We start from the raw sequence: 23184 nt of genomic DNA, 5'->3' as shown, positions 1-23184 counted from the left end.
GCCAGGTGTCACCTGCTCTGAACCTCCGTTTCTTCCTCTGTAAAGTGGAAATAGTACCTTGACTGCTGACCTTACAGGATTAAGTGAGATAATTCACATATGGCTCTTTATACACGCTGGGGGGTGGTGGTGGGTGTCTGCTGTGACGGTGACATTTTGGTACAGGTTCTGACAGCAGCGTGGGAGGTGGGCAAGGAACAGCAGACCCCAAATCTTCCAGAAGCTCCTAAACTCTGTGAGAGCCTTGGGTGCACCTGAGGTAGCTCAGGGCGAGGAGGCACCAGGTGGAACAGCAGAGAAGCCACAAGGCTCATCTGGGAGGGCCTTCTGGGGGAGGTGGCCCAGGGAGTCATCTCTGCCCCTCGCTGACTCCTGGGAATTCTTGGACATGTGGCTCCCTGTCTCTGAGCCTTGGTTTCCTCATCTGTTGAACGAATGAGTAAGGTTCTATCTAGTGAAGCTCCAGGGAGTGCTCACCCCAGGCGAGGGGTGATAATTTTCAATTTGCCTCTGCGTCCCCCATCATTTGTCTCCTGCCTTCCACCCCCGTCTGAAGGGCAGGCCCAACCTGTCCTGAGCCTCTTGGCTAAGGCCAGAGGGGCACCTTACCCTTTGGAGAGAGGGCAGATTAGGGAGGAAACTCCCAGTTTTCAGAGCAGGGTAACTGAGGAGTAAGGAAGCTTCTGGAAGGCCTTCACTTAAGAAGGGCCCATTGAGGGCAGCAAGTGAGGAATATTCGGGAGGCAGGGCCAGGGCCTGAGGCAGACCCCGGGGCCACCTGGGGCACTCTGTGGAGCCCCGTGCCATGATGCCCACCTGCCCTGCCAGGCCACTGGTGTGGGTGGGTCCTCCCTTACTTCTGGTCCCTTCTCTGTTTCCAGGACAGAACTGTACCTGCACCAGCTGGCAGACAGCAGCTCCTTCGGCATGGGCGTGTGGCCTAAGGTAAAGAGGAGGTCCTTCTGGGTGTGAGTGGGTGTCTGTGTCCCCATGGCCAAGATGGGCGGGTCCCCTGTGTGGCTCGTCCCTCTGCCACTGGGGTGAGTAGTTGGCAAGGGCTGGTCACGTGGGGGAGGCAGGGTTGCCCTTATGGGGTCTGGGCTTGTCAGGGAAATGAGTCTTGTGCTAATAAAGGGAACCAGGAGGTGGTTTGTGTAGAGGTTAGGGCGCGGTCTCCGGGACAGGCTGTCTGGGTTCAAACCCCGGCTCTGACACTTACTGGATATGAGACCTCAGGCATGGACCCTAGCCTCTCTGAATGTCTGTGTCCTCTTCGGTAGAATAACAACAGAACGGGCGGGCAGGCTGAGGGGAGGACAGAGCGTGGCACGGCCTGCCCGCCTGGGCCACGGGGAGAAGGTCGGGGCGCCGCCCGCGCCCTCGTTCCGCTGCCTGGCGTCCTTTGTGGAGGCAGGGCTCCCAAGGAGCTCAAAGGCCAGGGAAGGACACACGGGACGGTCCAGAGCCACCCTACCGCTCCAGTGGTGCAGCACCCTCTCTGAATTCCTACTGCCACCAAAACACATCCCTAAGGCCTTTGGGAAGAATTGCTAGGACCCAGGAAGGCGGCCCCTTGCTGTGGTCCAGACTTCAGCAGCTGCCGATGACCAGAGGGAGCCAGCCGGCCGGCCGTGAGCAGGGGGACAGGACACGGGGACAGGGACAGCCACAGCCGGGCTTCCCGCAGCTGTGCCCACCGCCAGAACCAGCTCCAGCCAGTCACAGCCCCCGAGATGCCAAACAGTGATGGGCGAGAGGCCGGCAGGAAACTGACACCCCCTCACTGGAGAGCCTGCCCGGTCGGGGTGCGGGGCACCATCCCCGTCTGAACTCACCCCACAGCTCAGCCGTCTCCCAGTGACCCAGACGCGTCACCACGGCCCCAGGGCTGATCCCCGACCAAGGTCAGAACTCCCCCCAGTGTGACGGCCCCCATGCCACTCCTGTGGTGGAAGGGACGGCAGGCAGAGACCAGGAGTAGAGTCTTTTTTATTAATGGCTGCGTTTTCAAAGAACCGTTTTGTTACCAGGAAAGCTCCCCAGGAAGGGATTGCATTAGTGCAACAAGGGGGAGCCTTGATGCCAGGCTTTCCAGACACTTCCAGGTGGAGACTTTTGGCCTAGGCCGGCCGCCGGGGACTCGGGGGCTGGGAGGACACACGGCCCCTCCCCCGCCCCGACGGGGCGCTAAGGCACCCGGCCCGCCCGGGGGGGCAAAACCCCGTGCCGTCAGCAGGCCGGCGGCTTGCAGCCCTCAACCTGCAGCCCTTTGCTCAGGAGGAAGGCGTCCTGCATGGGGTCACAACCCAGGAAGAGCTTCACCATGCCCTTGGCATCCTCGGAGCCCCCTGGCCTCAGAATGCAGCTTCTGTAGTCCATGGCAACCTGAGGAGAGGGGGCGGGGCTGCAGGAGGGTGGAGCACCCCCTTCACGGAGGGTGTGGGTGTGGCCACCTCTGCTGTGACTCAACAAAGGGCAGGGGAGCAGGGGGTTCTGGGCAGGGCCCTCAGAGCCTGGCAGGCCCAGGCGGGCGGCACAAGCATCTAGGCCCAGGCCAAGGACCTCCGTGTTGGTCTGCACGGCAGGCCGGCCTCTCACCTTGCCACTCAGGACGCCCTCCTGCTTGAAACGAGTGTGTGGACCGTGTCCGCGGAGTACACCTCGCTGCACAGGTAGCCATAGGACTGGGCGTCGTAGCTTCCTGCCAGGTGGCCGAAGGTCGCAGGCAGGTGGGTCCCTGGGACACACGCGGAGAGGCTCCTGCCCGGCCCCCTGGCCGCTCCGTGCCCCTTCCCCAGAGCCCAGAGCTTGGGGCCTCAAAGCAGCCCTGTCTGAGTCCCCTGCCACTAGAGGGAGTATTGGCCCAACACTTCTAGAAAACGGGGACCTTGCGGGCAACTCAGTGGAGGGACACAAATCAATCTTTGCCGACTTTCTGCTGAAGCTCACGAGGGTTCACCCCTAAGCCTCTTACAGGGACAGCTGCCCGAGGCTCCGAGGGATGAGTCAGGGCTCGCCCTCCAGCACGGGGAGAGCGCGGGTTAAAGCGCTCACGAGGGAGTGAACTGCGTCTCCGCACCGACACGCACGGGCAAACCTCGTCGACGCGTTCCGTCCGGGGTATGAAGCCCTCTCCTGCCTCTTCCAGGCTCTCCAGAAAGCACGTGCAGATACGCCCAGCCCACCCTCGGACTCCGCGGGCCACAGCTGGAGGGACCAGCCCAGGAACCCAGGCAGGAAGAGGCCAGAGGTCAGCGAGCCTCGACCAGAGCCCGTCAGTCGGTCCCCCTTCACACACCACCAGAGGATCCTCTTGACCTGGGCAGTAGCCGCCAACTGACCGCTAAGGTGGGCCCGGCGTGCGCTTGGCTACCTGGCGTGGCTGGGACCCCGAGGATCTCCTGGCAGAGGCGGGCATTGTCCTAGGCCGGGTCCGAGGGCGTCTGCGTGTGCAGGGCCTGGTCCACCTTGGCCAGGACGATCTGGCGCAGGTTGAAGAGGCCTGGAGGGCGGGAGGAAGGAGACGGGGGCGCTGGCACTGTGTCCAGGCCGCGCTTTCCAGCCGGGCGGTCCGGGAGCCCCTTTCCTTTCCCTCGGCCCGGCCGCACGGGGGTTGGCCAGCCGGGACTTGATGAGCTTGTCCAGCAGCTCCTGGGGGACGGCGCTGCTCGTGCCCCGCCGAGACTGGCAGCAGCGCCAGGGCTTCACAGGGCGCGGCGCTCCCGGCCCCAGAGCCTACCCTCTGGTTCTCATCCCCGGCTGTCACCAGAGTCGCAGGCAACGTGCCCTTCTTTTCGTTTGTCTTTTTTCCGGCCCTCGACCACGCAAAGGTGTGAAGCCCTGCCACTCGCTGCCACGTGGATGCACCGTGAGAACACGGTGCTCAGCGAGAGAAGTCAGACACAGAAGGACACACAGGGTGTGACCCCACTGAGGGGAAACGTCCAGAACAGGTAGATCCACAGAGTCAGAGTGGGTTCCTGGTTGTCAGGGACAGGGGAGGGGAGGGAATGATAACTAAGGGCGTGAGGGACCTTTTTGGGGTGAGGGAAATGTTCCAGAACAGGGCAGTAGTGACGGCTGCACAGCTCAGTAAAGTGTCCCCACGCGCTCCGGTTGCAGTCTGTGAGAGCATCGCTCTCAGGACGAAGGGCTGACTGCAGGAAGACTGAACGAGCACTGGGTCCTGGGCCCAGACGCTCATCTGGGGACCCCCCCCACATTGGGAAGTCACTGGGACTTGCTGAGCCTCCACCGAGACTGGCAGCAGCCCCAGGGCCTCACAGGGCGTGGTGCTCCCGGCCCCAGAGCCTAACCTCTGGTTCTCATCACTCATCACTCACCAGCCTTGCATGCAACGTTCCTTTCTTCTATTTTGTCTTTTTTAAAGGCAACTCTTGAATACCTGTATTTAACATGCAGGGAACCAGTCCTGACTCCTTGATCTGGGACTTCCAGCCTCCAGAGTCTCGAGGACATCCACTTCCGTTGTTTACGCGCCCAGTGCGTGGGGTTTGATGATGGAAACTGACACCGAGGGCGTCTCCTCGTGCGGGGTGACATCAGCGGAAGAATCCCGTGGCGAGGGCCTGCCTGAGGACCACGGGAGAGCCCGGGCCCTCCCCGCCCCCTGCCTTCAGCCCCTCGCCCGCACCCTCCTGGGAGCGGAGCTGGTGCATCGCTTGCCAGAACTCATGGAAGTAGGTCTCCAGCTCATCATGCTGGAACAGGGAGGGCGGGTTGGGCGTAGGCTTGGTGAAGTTGGCCACCATGGCCGCGATGGCAATCTGGTGCCTCCCGTCCTGCTGCAGGCAGCCCGGCTGCAGGCCAAAGCAGGCCATGTGCCCGGACTTCCCTTCCCTGGGGAGGGACGCGGGTGAGGCCCCGCTACCACAGAGGAGCCCCGGCCCACGGCCGACAGGTTCTCCCACGCATGCACCGAGGGTAGAGGTCCAGGTAGAACTTGCTGATGGATGACCTTGCCCGAGGCCGCGTCCCGGACCGTGTAGAGCCTCACATCTTCATCTTCGTGACGCATGTTGGCGCCTTCCTCCAGGTCGAAGGTCAGCCCCAGCAGCTCCTGGGAGATGCCCAGCCGCCCGCGCGTGACCACCTGCATGGGGAAGGACTCATTGAGCAGGTACTGGTCCACGTGGTAGCGCGTCTCCTCCCCCTGGTTCATGTAGTAGCGCAGGTCCTAGACGTTGATGGGCCCATCAAAGTGCAGGCCCCGCCTCTGGCACTCAGCCTTCTTTAGCTCCAGGATCAGGGCCGCTCCTGCTCCCCGAGGGGCTTCAGCTTCTGGGCCAGCTCATCTGCGGGCGGAGGGGAGAGGCTCAGCTATGTCCCTGTGGCAGCCGCCCAGCCGCCCCCCACCCCACGCCCCTCGAGGCAGAATGAAGGGTTGGGGAAGGCGACCCCCAAGGGCTGACACAGTGGGGTCTCAGGCAGCACCACGTCCAGTCAAGGTCCACCTGACCCCCGTCCCCACTGGGACTCGGGGAGGCGGGGTTACCTAGGAAAGTGGCCACCACCTGGCTGGTCTTGGCCATGTTCATCTCCAGCACAGAGTCGGCACGCGTGCTGAATCCCAGCAGGCGGGACTTCTGAGCCTGCAGCCTTACCAGCTCCCCGAGGATCGCGCAGTTCTCCTGGAACCCAGAGACAGCCAGCGCTGGGGACCGTGGGCCACGCCCTCCCCACAGGCCCCGGGCCAGGTCTCTGTGGGTGGGAGGGCTCTCAGGCCACTGGCAGGCACAGCCAAACCCCCTCCCTCCTCCTCCTGGCCTGGATTTCTAGACACTTTGGTGCTGTCCTAACATGTGGTCTTTATGAACACAGGTCCTTTTGGAACCAGAAACGGCGTGAACCATGATGAGCTCTAAGGCCAAGGGCAGGAAGAAATGTGACCAGGCTCTCCAGGAGCCACCCAGGGGCCTCCCCGGGCTCAACAATACAAACTTGGCTGCCGTGCAGACAGCAGCTCATCCCCACGGCGCCCGAACACCCAGCCCCTGGACGGCGAGAGACCTGTTGCTGCAGGTGGCCCGTGGTTGGCTGGTGAGGCCTGGCCCCAGGCGTACGCCACCTTCTCTGGGGCCACCTCTCTGGGTCTGCGGTGGGGTTCTCCTGGGAGCCCCCAGTCACCACAGGACCAACGTGGCCTGTCTGCAGCCCAAGAAGGTGGGGACACAGGTCTGTCCCCCGTGGACATCACCCGCGAGGCCGAGCAAGCACCAGTGGTGTCTGCGGGGAAGATGAAGGGCTCATGCACAGCCCCCATCTACTGAAGATGCTAAACGGGAGAAGCACAGACTGCAGCCACATGCGGTATGGACCAAACGCAAGTGTCCTTGCAGGAACTGATGTCTGAATGTCGAGGCTGTTCCCGGGCCACAGTGAGAAGGCCCAGGCCCCACGCAAGGCACAGAGAGGGGATGGGGGGAACATCTGCGAATCTGAGCTCATCGGGCATCACCCCAGAAGGAGAGGGAGAGAGCCAGAAGGAGATACGGAGGGAGAGGGAGAGAGAGGGAGGTACAGACGTCTCTCCTTTCCCTGGGGGTTCTCTAGTGCAGCCAAGCCTGAAAACCACTGCATTTCGGGAGATGGGTCCTCGTGGAAAAGTTAAATAGTAGCTCATGGCATTATCGACACATATTAAAATGGCCCCAAATCTTGGGGAGTCAGGGAGGGGAGCTGGCGGCTGCCTCGTAAACGAGGAGAGATTGGGCGTCAGAGGAGGTGCCTGCCTCCACCACCTCCGCCGCCGCCGCCCCCCCCCAGGGCCCCGCAGACTTCATCTCCCAGCTGTGGTCCTGGGCTGGAAGGCAGCGGGGAGGTCAGGCCGTCCCAAGCATCAACGTTGACTTCAGGGCTGATCTGAAAGGCGCCTGGTGTTTGTTGAAGCAGAAAAAAGAGAAAGCAGTGGGCAGAGGATGGGAGGGGGAGGGAGCCCCCATCAGCCCTTCTCCCTGTCTCCCTCTCTGTCTCCCTCCCTCCCTCCCTCTACCTCCCTGCCTCTCACTCTCCCTCCATCTCTCCCTCTGCCTCTCTCCCTCCCTCTCTCCCTCCCTCTCTCCCTGTCCCTCTTGCCCTGTCCTGTCCCTCTCTCCCTCCCTCCATCCCTGTCTCTCTTTCCCTGTCCCTCTCTCCCTCTCCCTCTATCCGTCCCCCCTCCCTTTCCCCGTTTCCATCTCCCTCTCTGCCTCCCTCTTTCCCTGTCCCTGTTTCCCTGCTCTGCTCTCCCTCTCCCTCTCCCTCTTTCCCTCTCCCTCTCTCCCTGTCCCCCTTTCCCTGTCCCTGTTTCCCTGTTCCGCTCTTCCTATACCTCTTTCCCTCTCCCTCTCTCCCTCTCGTGCTCCCTCTCCCTCTCCCTCTCCCTCCACCTCCTTCCCTCTCCAGAGAGGGAAGGAGGTGGAGGGAGAGGGACAGGGAGCAGGAGAGGGAGGGGGGAGAGGGAGAGAGGGATAGAGGGAGGGAGAGGGACAGGGAGCAGGAGAGGGAGGGGGAAGAGGGAGAGAGTGATAGAGGGAGGGAGGGAAAGACAAAGACATCTCTCCCTCCCTCCCTCCCTCCCTCTCTCCCTCCCTCTCTCCCTCCCTCTCTCCCTCTTCCTCGCTCCCTCTCCTCCCTCTCCCTCTGTCTCTCCATCTCCCTCACTCCCTCCCAGAGACAGAGAGACGAAGAGGCAGAGACAAGGGAGAGGGAGAGAGGGAGAGGGAGAGAGAGGGGGAGAGAGGGAGAGACGGAGAGAGGGAGAGAGAGAGAGGTCTCTTCCTCCCTTTCCCTCTCTCCTCCTTCTCTCCCTCTCTCCCACTCTCCCTCTTCCCTCTCCCTCCCTCCCCCCTCCCTCTCTCCCTCTCCCCCTCTCCCTCGTCTCTCCCTCTCCCTCCATCTCTCCCTCTCTGGGAGGGAGTGAGGGAGAGGGAGAGACAGAGGGAGGGAGAGGGTGAGACAGAGGGAGGGAGAGGGAGAGAGGAAGGGAAAGGGCGAGGGAGGGAGAGGGAAGGAGGACGAGACGTCTCTCCGTCTCTCCCTCTCCGTCTCCCTCCCCCTCCCTCTCTCCCTCTCCCTCCCTTCCTCTCCCTCTCCCTCTCCTAGAGGGAGGGAGGGAGAGGGAGAGACAGAGGGAGAGGAGAGGAGGAGTCGGAGAAGGAGGTAGGGAGAGGGAGAAGGCGAGAGGGTGCCTGCTTCCCTCTCTGTCTCCCTCCCTCCCTCCCTCCCTCTCCGTGTCCCTGTCTCCCCCCTCTCCCTCTCCCTCTGTCTCTCCCTCTCTGGGAGGGAGAGAGGGAGAGGGAGAAGGAGGGAAAGTGATGGAGGGAGGGAGAGGGAGAGAAGGAGGGGAGAGGGAGAGGGAGGGAGGAAGAGAGCTCTCCCTCTCTCCCCCCTCTCTCTCCCCCTCCCTCTCTCCCTCTCCCCCTCTCCCTTGTCTTTGCCTCTCCCTCCGTCTCTCCCTCTCTGAGAGGGAGTGAGGGAGACGGAGAGACGGAGGGAGAGGGAAAGGGAGGAGAGGGAGGGAGGGAGGGAGAGACGTTTCCTCCCTCCCTTTCCTCCCTCTTCTCCCTCTCCTTCTCCCTCTCCGTCTAACTCTCCCGCTCCCTCCATCTCTCCATCTCCCTCACTCCCTCCCAGAGGGAGAGGGGAGGGAGAGAAGGAGAGGGAAAGAGGAGAGGGAAGAGGGAGAGGAAAGAGGCAGAGGAAAGAAGCAGAGGGAAGAGGCAGAGAGGGAAGAGGGAGAGAGGGAGAGGGAGAGAGAGGGGGAGAGAGGGAGAGACGGAGAGAGGGAGAAAGAGAGAGGTCTCTTCCTCCCTTTCCCTCTCTCCTCCTTCTCTCCCTCTCTCCCACTCTCCCTCTTCCCTCTCCCTCTCTCCCCCCTCCCTCTCTCCCTCTCTCCCTCTCCCTCGTCTCTCCCTCTCCCTCCATCTCTCCCTCTCTGGGAGGGAGTGAGGGAGAGGGAGAGACAGAGGGAGGGAGTGGGAGAGACAGAGGGAGGGAGAGGGTGAGACAGAGGGAGGGAGAGGGAGAGAGGAAGGGAAAGGGCGAGGGAGGGAGAGGGAAGGAGGGCGAGACGTCTCTCCCTCTCCGTCTCCCTTCCCCTCCCTCTCTCTCTCTCCCTCCCTTCCTCTCCCTCTCCCTCTCCTAGAGGGAGGGAGGGAGGGAGAGGGAGAGACAGAGGGAGAGGAGAGGAGGAGTCGGAGAAGGAGGTAGGGAGAGGGAGAAGGCGAGAGGGTGCCTGCTTCCCTCTCTGTCTCCCTCCCTCCCTCCCTCCCTCTCCGTGTCCCTGTCTCCCCCCTCTCCCTCTCCCTCTGTCTCTCCCTCTCTGGGAGGGAGAGAGGGAGAAGGAGGGAAAGTGATGGAGGGAGGGAGAGGGAGAGAGGGTGAGGGAGAGAGGGAGAGAAGGAGGAGAGAGGGAGAAGGAGGGAGGAAGAGAGCTCTCCCTCTCTCCCCCCTCTCTCTCCCCCTCCCTCTCTCCCTCTCCCCCTCTCCCCCTCTCCCTTGTCTTTGCCTCTCCCTCCGTCTCTCCCTCTCTGAGAGGGAGTGAGGGAGACGGAGAGACGGAGGGAGAGGGAAAGGGAGGAGAGGGAGGGAGGCAGAGGGAGGGAGGGAGGGAGAGACGTCTTCTCCCTCCCTCTCCTCCCTCTTCTCCCTCTCCCTCTCCCTCTCCCTCCAACTCTCCCGCTCCCTCCATCTCTCCATCTCCCTCACTCCCTCCCAGAGGGAGAGACGGAGGGAGAGGCAGAGACAGGGGAGAGGGAGAGAGGAAGAGGGAGAGAGAGGGGGGAGAGAGGGAGAGGGAGAGAGGGGGAGGGAGAGAAGGAGAGGGAAAGAGGAGAGGGAAGAGGGAGAGGAAAGAGGCAGAGGAAAGAGGCAGAGGGAAGAGGGAGAGGAAGAGGGAAGAGGGAGAGAGGAGAGAGGGAGATAGGGAGAGGAAAGAGAGAGGGAGAGGGAGGGAGAGGGAGAGAGGGAGGGAGAGAAGAAGAGACAGAGGGAGAGCGAGAGAGGGAGTGGGAAAGAGGTAGAGGGAGAGCGGAACAGGGAAAGAGGTACAGGGAGAGAGGGAGGCAGAGAGGGAGGAGAGGAAGCAGGGAGAAAAGAGAGAAAGAACACACCGTCTACATTTCTGTCAAATGACACCGGGGATCCTTACACAACCAGGAGAAAGTAACACAGGGAGGCTCTTTCTCAGCTGGAACTGGAACTGCAGACGGGGCCAAACACCACCAGGCTGGCCACACGTGTCCAGCCGCCGCTCCAGCCCCGTCAGGCGTGAGTCCGGTCACCAGGGCTCTGAGTGTCTGCTCCAGGGAGCTGGGGTTCACCCTCTCACCCGGGAGGCCAGGCCAAGAGAGCAGGGCCCCGAGCAGGACACATAGGGGAAAACGCATCCCCACAGGACAGCTTGTGCGAGCAGATTCAGCTACCAGATTCTAGAGGCCCGGGACCACCCTGTGGCCCGTGAAACCCAGGAGCCACGAGGGTCTTGCAACGTGATTCCTGTCCGTTGGACTGTAAAGTTTATGTAGGGAATCTTGGAAACAGTGGTAACAAGGCTGAATTGGAACGAGCTTTAGGCTATTATGGACCACTCTGAAGTGTGTGGGGTGCTAAAAACCCTCCCGGCTTCGCTCTCGTTGAATGTGAAGATCCCCAAGATGCAGCCGATGCTGTCCGAGAACTAGATGGGAGAACACTATGTGGCTGCCGAGTAAGAGTGGACCTGTCGAATGGGGAAAAGAGAAGTCGAAATCGTGACCGCCTCCTTCTTGGGGTCGTCGCCCTCGAGATGATTATGGGAGGAGGAGTCCTCCACCTCCCACACATCTCCAAGATGGAGAGCCTTCTCCGTCAGCCAGAGCAGGTCCCTTTCTAGATATAGGAGAAGAGAGAGATCCCTGTCCCAAGAGAGAAATCACAAGCCGTCCTGATCTTTCTCTAGGTCTCCTAGCCGATCTAGGTCAGATGAAAGGAAATAGAAGACCACTTTGCAAGAGGAGTGGTGTACAGGCAATAACTTCATTTGGCAGGAGTATGTACAGAAAATTCAAGTTTTGTTTGAGACTTCCGAAGCTTGGTGCACTTTTTAAATGTTTTAGTTGTTCACATTTGTTTGTCTCTTGGGACAGTGACACATAAAGGTGTCATTCTCTATGGTTTGAAATGGGTCCTGGGAGGCATGTAATATGAAGAATTGTTACCTTACAATGTTCCCTTAAGCAAAATTGAACTTGCTTTGAATTTTTGGTCTTGCCTAGACTGATAATAAAACTCTAACTCCTGCCCACCTAAAGTGTGATGTTTACTATTATGGAAACAACACTGGCAAACATTGAAAAGACTTTCTGTAGCTGGGATGTGGTATGCAGCTGTAGTTAAGCAAGCAGTCTTTAAAAGGTGCTGTGAACCCAAGCCAGCAGGTAAAAATGAAAGCCGCACCCTTACCCTAGATTAGAGGTTTAAAAATTCCACTAGTCTTCACACCGGACAAGAGATTGTCCAGGGAGTTTAAAATCTAAGAAGTTTCAAGGAAGTTAGTTTACCTTTGAGTTAGGTCATACGTCCCCTCTGTGATTGCTGTACATGAATACATAGCTCTTTGTAATATTTTTTGGAAATTTGAGATTATCAAGATACCAATGTCCTGCCAGATTAAGAGTATATTGTAGAGCTGAACTTTGAGTTACTGTGCAATTTTTTTTTTCATGCTGTCATTTGTAATATGTTTTGTGAGAATCCTTGGGATTAACGTTTTGGTTGCAAAAGAAAAAAAGAAAAGAAAAGAATCCGCCTGCCAATGCAGGGGACACAGGTTCAAGCCCTGGTCCGGGAAGATCCCAGGTGCCGCAGATCAACTAAGCCCGTGGGCCACAACTACTGAGCCTGCACTCTAGATCCTGGGAGCCAGAACTACTGAGCCCCCGTGCCACAACTACAGAAGCCCACACGCAACGAAGACCCAACGCAGCAAGAAAAAAAAGACAATACTGGCCAGGTGATCAAGGGTAAAATCGTTTGTCATAAGTCCCGTTGATGGTGTGTATCCTTGATGTGACCTGAGGAGAATGGCATTTTTATCTCTGTCTGGGTCTTCCGCCCCAAACCCCATAACTCCAGACCAACCATAAGAAAACATCAGAAAACAAACAGACTAACAAATTGAGGGACAAAACACCTGACCAGTCCTCCTCAAAACTTTCAAGGTATCAAAACCCAGCGACGTCTGAGAAATGTCACAGCCCAGAGGAGACTGGGACAGAAAAAGGATGTTAGGGGAACACTAGGGAAATTCTAATAAAGTGTGGACTTTAGTTAATAACAATGTATCCATCTTGGTTCCTTAGTTGGATAAACATGTCACACTAAGGTACTAATGAGTTGGAAATAGGGGTACTGGGTCAGGGTCCACGGCACTCTGTACACTCTGTACAGATCTTTGCAACTTTTTTGTAACTCTAAGCTCTTGTAAAATTAAGCGAGTACTGAACAGAGCTAAGAATGTTATTTCCCTGATTTGAACATGCCTGAGTTTCTTTTCATGGTCACATTTTTGCTATTTGGATGTGTCTTGGAATCAGTAGCAAAGGAGAGTTGCCAGCCCCTGGGAAGATGTGGGTGGTTCGCAGGTGGCTTGCTCTGGAGCTGAAGACCACGGTGGGGTGGGAAGTCTGCAGCCTCGGGCTGCACTTAGAAACATGGGAGGGGATGGGCCAGCTCAGTTAGGGATGGAACCTATAAATAAAACTTTTTTCTTTTCCGTTATGGCTTATCACAGGATACTGAATATAGTTCCCTGTGCTAGACAGTAGGACGTTGTAGTTTATCCATCCTATATTTAATAGTTTGCATCTGCTAACCCCAAACTCCCAATCCAACCCTCCCTCACTGTTTCTCCCCCTTGGCAACCACAAGTCTGTTCTCTATGTCTGTGAGTCTGTTTTTGTTTTGTAGACGAGTTCATTTGTGTCGTATTTTAGATTTCACATATAAGTGAGATCATATGATATTTGTCTTTCTCTTCTGACTTACTTCACTTAGTATGATAATCTCTAGGTCCATCCACGTTGCTGCAAATAGCATTATTTCATTCTTTTTATGGCTGAATAATATTCCATTGTATATATGTACCACATCTTCTTTATCCATTCATCCATCAGTGGACATTTAGGTAGCTTCCATGTCTTGGCTACTGTAAATAGTGCTGCAATGAACGTTGGGGTGCATGTATCTTTCTTTCTTTCTTCTTTCCTTCTTCCTTTCTTCCTTTCTTTCTTTCTCTCTCTCTCTTTCTCTTTCTTTCTTTCTTTCTTTCTCTCTCTTTCTCTCTTTCTCTCTTTCTTTCTTTCTTCTTTTATTGTCACACGGCATGTGAGATCTTAGTTCCCTGACCAGAGATGGAACCCACGCCCCCTGCACTGGAAGCATGGATTCTTAACCACTGGACCACCAGGGAAATGCCAGGGGTGTATGTATAGTTTTGAATTAGAGTTTTCTCCGGATCTATGCCCGGGAGTGGAATTGTGGGACCCTATGGCAGCTGTATCTGTTCCTGCACGCCTCACATCAACCACCTGCACTCCAATCCTTGCTCTCAACGTCATCTTCGGGGAACCCAACCTGCGACAGGGACCTTGACAAGAAGAAATGGCTCAGGGAAAAGCTACCTGCACGGGGAGGAGATAGAGACCATCGCCCCTGGGGTGCGGAGGGGAGAGTGGGTGCAGAGGTTTGTCATTTCACCCCCGATACTCATCTCAGCCCTCGTGGCTGCCCCACTCTAGGTCACCTCGGGATACAGAGGTGAGCCGGTTAGAGTCCCTGCCTGTGCAGGAATCGGGGCACCAGCGGGTCTGAATAATATTAGTGCAGGGTCTCCCCCGTGGCACTGGGGTTATTCGGGGCGGGTCATCCTCTGCTGAGGGCCCCTCCTGGGCACTGTGTGGGGTTTAGCAGCATCCCTGGCCTCACCCATTTGATTCCAGGGGCCCTCCCTCCCAGTTGTGACAACCACAGATTTTCCCCACACATCACGGAAGAACTGGGTGAGGCGGGGGCAGGATGGCTCTGGGCGAGGACAGCTGTGTTGAAGCAACCAGCCTGGCCCAGGGCAAGGTCTGCCCCAATCCCGTCAGCGCCTGCATTTAGAACTGCCCCTTTCCTCTCCCACCTCCCCTGCCCTGCAGTGGTCTCCGAGACATCATCCCCATGTAATAAATCACACCTTCTCAGTTTACTGTTTGCTGCCCTCACTAGAACGTGAGCTCTTTGAGGACAGGGATGCTGTTATGTCCCCAGCACCTAGAAGAGTGTCTGCTGTGTAGTAGATGCTTCATAAATACTTGCTGAATAAAGGAGTTGAATAAAGGGATGAGTGGATGAATGAATGAAGGTTACAATGGAAGGAGGGGGGAGATTCCCTTTCTGGCTCTCGGGGGTTGGGAGATCAAGTGAAAGATCTGTCCTAAATAGGCTGACCAGCCTTCTGGGGTTCCCCGGGACTGAGAGTTTCCCCAGAGTTCCAGCGCTCAAACCTGAGCGGTCCTGGGCAAACTGGGGGCGGGTGTTGGTCACCCTATCTAAACACAGTAACAATTCCAGCTGCAATAGCAATGGCCAATGACCTCTACGGTCTTATTGACCATGCACAGTTCTCTACCTGGCGGGGAAGGGTGGGCCGGGATTGGAATTCTGGTGATCCAGGGCGGGTGAGGGCACACCCTGGGCTTGTGGAGGGGAGTCCAGGAAGGTTCTGGAGGAAGTGACAGTGACACAGGAGGGAGGGAGGAGTCTAAGGAAGAACATCCCACATGACAACCTGTGCCAATGGCCCTGGGCCCAAGGTCACACCTGACCAGGGCTTGCTTTTTTTTTTTTCTAATTTACTTTTCCCCACATGGATATGCAATTGTCCTAATGCCATTTATTGAAAACTCCTTAATTTCCCCACTTTCTATCATATCAAGTTCTCATATATCTGTTTCTGGACCTTTTTTCTATACCATAGAGCTATACGTCCCATCCTTGCACCACTAGGGCTGTTTCATCACTATAACTTTATTTATTCATTTTGTTTTGGCCGTGCTGTGTGGCATGTGGGATCTTATGTCCCTGACCAGGGATCGAACCCGCGTCCCCTGCAGTGGAAGCTCGGAGTCTTAATCACTGGACCTCCAGGGAAGTCCCCAGGGCTTGCTTTGACATCCATGGAATGGTGGCAGGTGGGCACGGGGAGCAGCTGTCTGTGAGCCATCCTGGGTAGAAATGCAGGGTGGAGGGGAGGACAGATGGAGCTGGAGGGGAAGAAGCGGAGGAGGGAGGGAGGAAGGGAGGGAGGCCGGGCGAGAGACAGACAGAGAGTTTCCGGAGACAATAGCTCTGGCCGTGTCCTAGGGCATGAAAGCTGAAAATAGCTCCTAGTGCCGGGAGCCTTGGAGCCGGAGGCTGGGAGCCAGGGTGACTGGCTCTCCTCCCTGGTGTGTGTGTGTTGCGGGGGGGTGGGTGGCTCTGGGCTTCTCAGGCTGGGAATGGGGTGCACAGAGCAGGAACGGAGCAGGGACCCTTCTCTCTGGAACCTCGTGGGCCATCCTCAGCTCACAAAGCTGAGCCACTCCTTGCCCTACGAGTGGGGGGCTTATCCTCCCTGTCCCCTGGATCATACCCCCTCACACACAACTTCCCCGTGTGTGTTCCCAGCAACCAAGAGAATCTGTTTTTAAAAGATTTGGGGGAGGGGGGTAACCATACAAACAAGAGCAGAATGGATACTTTTTCAGGATATGAATGGCTCTGTGTAAGCCCACCCCCAGGGTAACCACAGTCCTGACCTCTAACACTCTTGACGAGTCAGCCTTGGTCTGGGCTTGCGGACCCACGGAAGCTTCCTCATTCCCTCCTTCAGGTCCCGACTCTCCCTCGGCGTCTTTGTGAGAAGCACCCGGGGAAGTGGGACTGCTAGGCTGTACTGCTGCTAGAACTCCACCTGGGCTCCACCAGGCTCCAGCCCCCCGCCCTGTCCACCTAACTGACCCTGAGGCACCTCAACTGGTAGGAGCAGCATCACCTTCCCTCCTGGGACTCGTGATACTTAAGGGAGACACCGAAAGACAAGCCTTTGGCTCCCTGGCTGGCAAAGAGCAGGTACTCAATTGTCATAAGTGTCCGTATCAGTGAGGGTTCTCCAGACAAACAGAATCCATATGGGGTGTGTGTGTATATACACACACACGTACATATGTACAAGCATACAAAAATATACAGCTGTGTACATATGCAGTATGCGTACACACATATACACACATAGTATATACGATACACACATACATATATACACACATATAAAATGCAGTTCGTATATATACAGTATGTATACACACATATACACACAATATAGACAATACACACATACATATACACTATACATACACACATATAAAATGCATAGTTTGTATACAGTATGTACACATACGTATAACATATGCAATATACACACCTAGGTACATATATAGCATACGTATATACACACATACAAAGATATTTAGGTGTGCATATAGACAGTATACATACATACACATATAATATATGCAATACATACACGTACATACATATAGACACACATATACACCTACATATAAAAGCATATAGCATAAAAATATATATGTACTGTATATAGAAATTCATCGTATATATACATACATATATCATATATATAAGATATATACACATACATATATACAATGTGTACACACACACACCTATATGTAAATATGCGCATGTACATACACATATAAATTCATACGGAAGTGTGTATATAATAGTATATTCATATATACATATAATACCTAGAAACATATTGGGGGGGAGGTGTCACGGTACGTCAAGGGCGGGAGTCGAACCCGCCACCCCAGGCCCCGAGGGGTCTCCCCGGGTCTCCACTTCGGGCCGGTGGGTGTGGCCGGGGGCAGCTGAAGACGTGCATGCGTGCTTGCGTCCGTACGTGCGTGCGTTCGTACGTGCGTACGTGCGTGCGTGGGGGCGGGTCCACGGGGCGGGAGGTGCTCGCCGCGAGTGAGTGGTTCAGCCGGGCCCCGGCTCATTGTGCTTGCTCAGGCCGGCCCCAGTTGGCAGCAGCGCTGGAGGCCCCGGGCCTGTGACCACAAAGAGGGAGCCGGGGGCCGGACGGGAGCAGGCCGGCGGCGGCGGCGGCGGCGGCGCCGGCTGAGGCCCAGGCCAGGCTCCCTCCCCTCAGCCTCCCGCCCGCCCGCCCGCCTGTCCCGCCCCCGCCGGCGGCGCCCCGCCCCTCCCCCAACCGCCAGACTAGCCTGGTGCGGGGGCCGCGCGCGAAAACGTGGGGGAGAAGCTGAGGCTGGAGTCGCCCGTGGTGGCCGAGCCCGCCGTCTACCCATGGCTGCTGCTGGTCTACGTGAGTGCCGCCCGTCCCCTCTTCCCGGACCTCCACCTCTCTTCCCCCACGGCGCGCGCTGAGCCCACCGAGTAACGGAGCGACTCGAGTCGCCAGACCCTCTTTGGAGCCCCCCTTCCCGCCCTGCCTGGTTCTCCACGGCCGTTTCCAGCCCCCGCGCGCAGGGTGGGCAGAGGGGAGCCGGGGCCGGCCGGGGCCACAGACTCGGCAGCGGGGACCCCGCGCTTCCGAGGGGCGCCCGAGCCGGTCTGCCGTTGGCCCTGTAGGGCTGGGGACCCAGGTCCCCCCCACCCCGGCCTGGACTGCCGGCGGGCTTGCCCTTCCGTACTTTATGATCTTGACACGTCGGGTTTCTTTTTCCTGGCCAGCTTTACCATTACCTGACCAGCTTTCCCAGCATCCCCTGATAATGTGTTAGATATTCAAGTTTTAGGGCCCGGTCCCAGCCCTATGGAATCAGCAACTCTGGTGGGGCTCAGTGATCTCTGTTACAACAGGCCCTCCAGATGATTTTTATTCACCTTAAAGTTTGAAAATATCTGCATTGTCAGCTGGCCGAAGCGTCCACCAGCAGGTGAAGGGGAGTGGCGCCTGGAAAAGATAGGGACTAGCCAAGGTAAGTACAGTAGCATTTGCCATGGTAGTAATGGAGAATGCCTTTTCTCCACTGGTTGGCACAGACTAGTATCTGGGAGCAGTGGCAGGGTTATTTAGGATGCTTTACATTGCAGTGTAGAGTGACCGCTGTCCTGGTTTGCCAGGGACTTCCCCTGTGTGAGCGCTTAAAATCTCATCCTGGCAAACCCCTTAGCCTTGGGTTTGAAAAACTTAGGGAATAACATGAAATTTAGGGGAAACATGATCTAGGTTTTGGGCAAGTCACAAGTGCTAATTAAAGCTAAGCAAGTATGGACAACATCTAGCCTTCTTTACCCCTTTGCGGGGAGGTAAATCTTGATTGGGTGAGAGGACTTATTGTTAAGAGATCTTTGTAGAAACATCCCCTTCTGCTTAGTCCGCTGGTTCTCCGTTCTGGCTAGACATTGGCATCGTCTGAGGAGAGTTAAAATGATAGTATTGGTCTAGCATGACCAACCGTCGGTGTGAGGGTTTTTAAAAAGTGCTTCAGAGGATTCTAATGTGCAGCCAAATTTAGGTGCCACTGCTTAAGCTTTTGAACCGCTGCTACGTATTTTCACCTCATCTTGCTGTGAGAATATCCAACTGTAGTTGAGGTTTGTTGTTTTTCTTTTTCTTTTTTTAACTGTCTTATTATAAGATTTACTGTCTTAAATAAGATTGAATGGACAGAAAATCCTGCTAGTCCATCTGGTATAGCTGGATACCCAGAGTAATATCGTTAAGATATGTACCATTTAAGTATTGTGACTGGCCTTTTAAAAATTAACATATGCATTAAATTAGTATTGATAGTATAGATCTCTTTCGAAGTTGTCATGTTGGGGAGCTATACCTCTAATCTGCTGCCATTGCTAAATATCTGGACACCTCTTACTAGGAATTGCTTTTAAAAATCTTTAGGGATTAAAACCAAGATTGCTGTATTATTTGTACTGGGACCACAAAAACCTCACAGAGTTCCCCCGCTGTACCTTCTACCCCCATCTCTAACCCTTGGCAACTTCTAATCTGTTCTCCATCTCCACAGTTTTGTTATTTTAAGAATAATATGTAAACATAATCATGAATTACTTAATCTTCGGAGATTGGCTTTTAAAAACTTTTCCCTCGGCATCATTCCCTTGAAGTTCATTTCAATTTTTGCATATATTAATAATTTGTTCCTTGTTGTTGCTCGGTAGTATTCTATCATAAGATTTTATCACAATCTGTTTCAACATTCACCCATTGAAAGACATTTGGGGAGTTGCCAGTTTGTGGCTATTAGAAATAAAACTGCTATGAACATTTATGTGTAAGTTTCTGTGGGAACTTCATTAAGTTTTTGTTTCTTTTGGATAAATGCTCAAGAGTACAATTACTGCATTGTAGGGTGAATCTACTTTTAGGATTAAAAGAGACTGTCAAGCTGTTTCTCAGAGTGGCTAAACCATTTTATTTTCCCACCAGTGATGTGATATAATTTTTCTACGTACTCGCTAGCATTTGATGTTGTCACTATACTTTAATTTTAGTTATTCTCTGATATCTCATTATGGTCTTAATTTGCATTTCCCTGATGGCTAACGATGTTGAACATCTTTTCATGTGCTTCTTTGCCATGTGTATATTCTCTTCCATGAAATGTCTGTTCCTGTCTTCTGCCTATTCTCTAGTTGGATTTTTTTAAGTTGTTTGGAGAGTTCTTTGTATATTATAGATACAAGTCATTTGTCTCCTATGGGATTTTCAAATATGTTTTCCCACTGTGTAATTTGAGTTTTCATCCACTTAAAAGGATCTTCTATGAAGCATTTTTAACTCATTTTGATGAGATCCAATTGATCAGTTTTTGCTTTTATTGATCATACTTTCGGTGTCAAGTCTAAGAATTATTCACCTAGTTGTAGATGCCAAAGATTTTCTCCTATTTTTTTTTCTAAAAATGTCCTGCTTTTACATTTAAGATTATGATCCACTTTGATTTAATTTTTGTGTAAGATGTGTAAGGTTTAGGTTAAGGTTCATTGTTTGTTTGTTTGTTTTTGTCGAGGGATGTCCAACTGTTTCAGTACCATTTTTTGAAAAGTCTATTCTTCCTTGATAGCTTTTGCACTGCTGTCAAAACCAAGTTAAATGTATTTGTGTCAGTCTATTGCTGGGTTCTCTGTTCCATTCCATTGATCTATGTATCTACCCTCCATCATTACTGCGAAATCTTGAAATTGGGTAGATTAATTCCTCCCATTTTAATCTTCCTTTACAAATTGTTTTAGCTATTCTTCAGCCTCTTCCTACCATATAAATCTTAGAATAAGCTTGTCTATATCCACAAAAACCTTGAGGGCATTTTAAGAGTAATTGTGTTAAGCCTCTTAACTTGGGGAGAATTGATAGCTTTATTATGTTGTGTTTTCTAATCCGTGAACAAGGTATGTCTCCCTCTTTGTTTGGGACTTTTAAAATTTTCTTCATCAGCATTTTGTAATTTTCAGTATAGAGGTCCTATAAATGTCTTATTGGGCTTCTATTTAAGTATTTATTTAGGTCAGTTGTAAATGGCATCACATATTTTTATTTAAGCTTCTACACATTTGTTATTAATATATAATTTGATAAAATTGTGTGGATCTTGTACTCTAAAACATTTACAAACTAATATTATTTCTCAAGCTTTATGTGGATTCCTTGGTATTTTCTCCATTTAGATTATCATCTCATCTTCAGATATAGACAGTTTTAGTTTTCCTTATTCAATATAATAGGATATATTACTATTCAACATTCAGGAGGATATATTCCTTCCTATTCAACATAGTAGGAATAGTTCTTTCATCTTTTAAATAAACTTTTTAAAAATTTAACTTTTAAATTTATCTATTTATTTATTTTTGCTTTATTTTCTTACTAGAACCCCCAGTAATATATTTAATAAAAGTGGTGAGAGCAGATATCGGTGCCTTGTTTCTGATCTTACAGAGAAAGCGTTCAGTCTTTCACAGTTAAATATAATGTCGGTATAGGTTGTTTGTAGATCATCTTTATGAGTTTCTGTATGTTCCTTTTCTATTCCTAGTTTGCTTGGAGTTTCTTTTCTTCTTTTTTTTTAAATCATGAATGGGATTGGATTTTGTCAAATGCTTTCTCTGCATTAATGATTAGGATCACATGACTTTTCCCCCTTAATCTATTGGATATGGTAGATTACATTGTTTGATTTTCAAATATTTAACCAACTTTGCATAACTGGAATAAATACCACTTGGTCATGGTATATTATTCTTTTTATATATTTCTGGAGTTAATTTGCTAATATTTGGCTGAAGATTTTTACAGCCAATTTCATAAAAAATACTGGCCTGTAGTTTTCTTCTTTCTATACTATCCCAGTCTGGTTTTGGTATCAAGGTAATACTGGCTTCATAAAATTAATTAGGAACTGTTCCCTCTACTTCTGTTTCTTATCAAGTCATGTAAAATTGGTGTTAATTCTTTAAGTCTTGGGTAAAAGTGAAACATCTAAGCCTGAATATTTCTTTTGGGAGTTTTTAAATGAAAAATCAGTGTTTCTCATAGTTACAGGAAAATTGAGATTGTCTCTTTCATCTTGGCTGAGTTTTGGTAGTTTTGGGTGTAGACGCATTGGTCCATTTCATCCACATTTTTGAATTTATAGTGTAGACTTGTTCATAATAACTTGTCCCTTATTAACCTGCAGGATATGTCATGGTATCCTTGGTTGCATTTCTGATATCTGTGATTTGTGCCATCTCTCTTTTTATCTTGATCAGTCTTGCTACATCTTTCTTGATGAGATTGTTTATTTTGAAGAACCAGCCTTTTGTTTCATTGATTTCCTCCCCCCCCCCCCATTTTCCTGTTTTCAGTTTCATGGATTTTTGTTTCATCTTTATTATTTCCTTCTTTCTGCTTGTTTAGTGTTTTTTCCTCTTCCGTTTTTACTATTTTAATATAGAAAATTAGACTATTTCTTTGAAATATTTTCTTTCCCAATTTAGTGCTATAGACTTCCCTTTCAGCATTGCTTTCACTTCATTCCACAAATGTTGATCTGTTATATCTCCATTTTCTTTTATTCTATGCATTTAAAAATTTTTCCTTGACTTTTTACCCATGAGTTATTTGGAATTGTGATGTTTAGTTTTCATGTGATTGAAGATTTTCCTGTTGTCTTTCTGTTATTGATTTCTAGTCTGGTTCCATTATGGCTAGAGAATATACTCTCTATGATTTTAATTCTTTTAAATCTGCTAATGTTTTTTTTTTATCACCCAGTGTATGGTATATGAGTGAATGTTCCATGGACACTTGAATATGTATTCTGCTTTTATTGAGTGTGTTCTTTAAATGTCAGTTATATCCTGTTGATTGATGATGTTTTCAGTTCTTCCATACCCTTGCTGATTTTTCTCTCTGGGAGTTCTATAAATTGCTGTGTTGAAGTCTCAAATAATAATTGTGGATTTGAAATTCTCTCCTTTTACCTTTTTCAGTGTTTGCTTCATGTGTTTTGAAGTTCTGTTGTTTGGTGCACACACATTTAGTATCACTAGGTCATCTAGGTGGATTATTCCTGTTATCTTTATGTAATGACCCTCTTTGCCCCTAATAATTTCCTTTGCTCTGAAATCTACTTTATCTGATATTAATATAGCCATTCCTGCTTTTTCTGATGAATGTTCACATGATATACCTTTTTCATCCTTTTACTTTGAACTACCTATATCATGATGTTTAAAGTAAGCTTCTTATAGACAGTATAGAGTTGGATCATGCTTGTGATTTTTTCATCTACTCTTCCAATCTCTGTCTTTGACTTGGTTATTTAGATCATTTACAGTTAATGTAATTATTGCTATGTTAAAGATTAGGTCTACCATTTTATTTTTTGTTTTGTCTTTTACCTTAGTTTCTCAATCCTGTGTTTCTCTTATTTTGCCTTCTTGTGGGTTACTTAAACATTTTTTGGTAAGTCCATTTTAATCTAATTTATTTATAATCATTTGTGTATACTGTTTGTATAGTTTTCTTAGTGGTTGCTTTTGGCCTTACACTATACATATGTAACTTATCATAGCCTACTGGAATCTCTCTTTTATTACTTCAAGTGAAGTTTCAAAATTTTA

At 52.0% G+C, this 23184-nt stretch overlaps 1 pseudogene across 1 annotated transcript; it reads right to left on the bottom strand.

Moving 5' to 3' along the window:
* Nucleotides 1–2229: 2229 nt before the first annotated feature.
* On the bottom strand, nt 2230–16972 carry LOC309621284 (thimet oligopeptidase-like; annotated as a pseudogene). Its single transcript has 8 exons — nt 16967–16972; nt 5516–5651; nt 4940–5315; nt 4665–4860; nt 3609–3651; nt 3374–3502; nt 2599–2737; nt 2230–2385 (listed from the first exon to the last, which is right to left on the bottom strand). The product of its transcript is annotated as a thimet oligopeptidase-like (transcript).
* Nucleotides 16973–23184: the final 6212 nt, after the last annotated feature.

Source organism: Balaenoptera borealis, assembly GCF_965194805.1.
Source record: "Balaenoptera borealis genome assembly, contig: HAP1_SCAFFOLD_248, whole genome shotgun sequence".
Taxonomy (NCBI): Eukaryota; Metazoa; Chordata; class Mammalia; order Artiodactyla; family Balaenopteridae; genus Balaenoptera; species Balaenoptera borealis.
This window is presented reverse-complemented; position numbering and strand designations above follow the sequence as displayed.